The sequence below is a fragment of the Oncorhynchus keta genome, unplaced genomic scaffold (assembly GCF_023373465.1).
Source record: "Oncorhynchus keta strain PuntledgeMale-10-30-2019 unplaced genomic scaffold, Oket_V2 Un_contig_3083_pilon_pilon, whole genome shotgun sequence".
Lineage (NCBI taxonomy): Eukaryota > Metazoa > Chordata > Actinopteri > Salmoniformes > Salmonidae > Oncorhynchus > Oncorhynchus keta.
This window is the reverse complement of record NW_026287073.1, coordinates 1-2,270: the sequence shown is the minus strand read 5'-3', so window position 1 is coordinate 2,270 and position 2,270 is coordinate 1. Positions and strand designations below refer to the sequence as shown.

Genomic DNA, 2,270 nt, shown 5'->3' with positions numbered 1-2,270 from the left:
ATAAGAGGTTCTACCTGTTGTGGCTGAGGTTGTTAGTAGAGGTTATAAGAGGTTCTACCTGTTGTGGCTGAGGTTGTTATTAGAGGTTATAAGAGGTTCTACCTGTTGTGGCTGAGGTTGTTATTAGAGGTTATAAGGCCTGTTAGTCACCTGTTATAACATATTATAAGGGGTTCTACCTGTTGTGGCTGAGGTTGTTATTAGAGGTTATAAGAGGTTCTACCTGTTGTGGCTGAGGTTGTTATTAGAGGTTATAAGAGGTTCTACCTGTTGTGGCTGAGGTTGTTAGAGGTTATAAGGCCTGTTAGTCACCTGTTATAACATATTATAAGGGGTTCTACCTGTTGTGGCTGAGGTTGTTAGTAGAGGTTATAAGGGGTTCTACCTGTTGTGGCTGAGGTTGTTAGAGGTTATAAGGCCTGTTAGTCACCTGTTATAACATATTATAAGTGGTTCTACCTGTTGTGGCTGAGGTTGTTAGTAGATGTTATAAGGGGTTCTACCTGTTGTGGCTGAGGTTGTTAGTAGATGTTATAAGGGGTTCTACCTGTTGTGGCTGAGGTTGTTAGTAGAGGTTATAAGGCCTGTTAGTCACCTGTTATAACATATTATAAGTGGTTCTACCTGTTGTGGCTGAGGTTGTTAGTAGAGGTTATAAGTGGTTCTACCTGTTGCGGCTGAGGTTGTTAGTAGAGGTTATAAGAGGTTCTACCTGTTGTGGCTGAGGTTGTTAGTAGAGGTTATAAGGCCTGTTAGTCACCTGTTATAACATATTATAAGAGGTTCTACCTGTTGTGGCTGAGGTTGTTAGTAGAGGTTATACGAGGTTCTACCTGTTGTGGCTGAGGTTGTTATTAGAGGTTATAAGGCCTGTTAGTCACCTGTTATAACATATTATAAGGGTTCTACCTGTTGCGGCTGAGGTTGTTAGTAGAGGTTATAAGAGGTTCTACCTGTTGTGGCTGAGGTTGTTAGAGGTTATAAGAGGTTCTACCTGTTGTGGCTGAGGTTGTTAGTAGAGGTTATAAGGCCTGTTAGTCACCTGTTATAACATATCATAAAGGGGTTCTACCTGTTGTGGCTGAGTTTGTTAGTAGAGGTTATAAGGCCTGTTAGTCACCTGTTATAACATATTATACGAGGTTCTACCTGTTGTGGCTGAGGTTGTTAGTAGAGGTTATAAGGTTAGTCACCTGTTATAACATATTATAAGAGGTTCTACTGTTGTGGCTGAGGTTGTTAGTAGAGGTTATAAGGGTTCTACCTGTTGTGGCTGAGGTTGTTAGTAGAGGTTATAAGAGGTTCTACCTGTTGTGGCTGAGGTTGTTAGTAGAGGTTATAAGGCCTGTTAGTCACCTGTTATAACATATTATATTAGAGGTTCTACCTGTTGTGGCTGAGGTTGTTAGTAGATAGAGGTTATAAGGGGTTCTACCTGTTGTGGCTGAGGTTGTTAGTAGATGTTATAAGGCCTGTTAGTCACCTGTTATAACATATTATAAGTGGTTCTACCTGTTGTGGCTGAGGTTGTTAGTAGAGGTTATAAGGCCTGTTAGTCACCTGTTATAACATATTATAAGTGGTTCTACCTGTTGTGGCTGAGGTTGTTAGTAGAGGTTATAAGGCCTGTTAGTCACCTGTTATAACATATTATAAGTGGTTCTACCTGTGGCTGAGGTTGTTAGTAGGAGTTATAAGGCCTGTTAGTCACCTGTTGTTAGTAGAGGTTATAAGAGGTTGTTAGTAGAGGTTATAAGAGGTTCTACTCTGTTGAGGTTGTTAGTAGAGGTTATAAGAGGGTTCTGTTGTGGCTGAGGTTGTTAGTAGAGGTTATAAGGCCTGTTAGTCACCTGTTATAACATATTATAAGGGGTTCTGTTGTGGCTGAGGTTGTTAGTAGAGGTTATAAGGGGTTCTACTGTTGTGGCTGAGGTTGTTAGTAGATATTATAAGAGGTTCTACCTGTTGTGGCTGAGGTTGTTAGTAGAGGTTATAAGGGTTCTACCTGTTGTGGCTGAGGTTGTTAGTTAGTAGAGGTTATAAGAGGTTCTACCTGTTGTGGCTGAGGTTGTTAGTAGAGGTTATAAGAGGTTCTACCTGTTGTGGCTGAGGTTGTTATTAGAGGTTATAAGGCCTGTTAGTCACCTGTTATAAACATATTATAAGGCTACCTGTTGTGGCTGAGGTTGTTAGTAGAGGTTATAAGAGCTATTATGCTGTTGTCAGGTTGTTATAGATATTATAAGAGGTTCTACCTGTTGTGGCTGAGG

General features: G+C 40.7%; 1 long non-coding RNA gene across 1 annotated transcript; it reads left to right on the top strand.

Annotated features, from left to right (window-relative positions):
• LOC127923714 (uncharacterized) lies at positions 1-469 on the top strand. The gene is made up of 3 exons (XR_008115150.1): positions 1-119; positions 282-358; positions 400-469. It is a non-coding gene; the product is annotated as an uncharacterized LOC127923714 (long non-coding RNA).
• Positions 470-2,270: the final 1,801 nt, after the last annotated feature.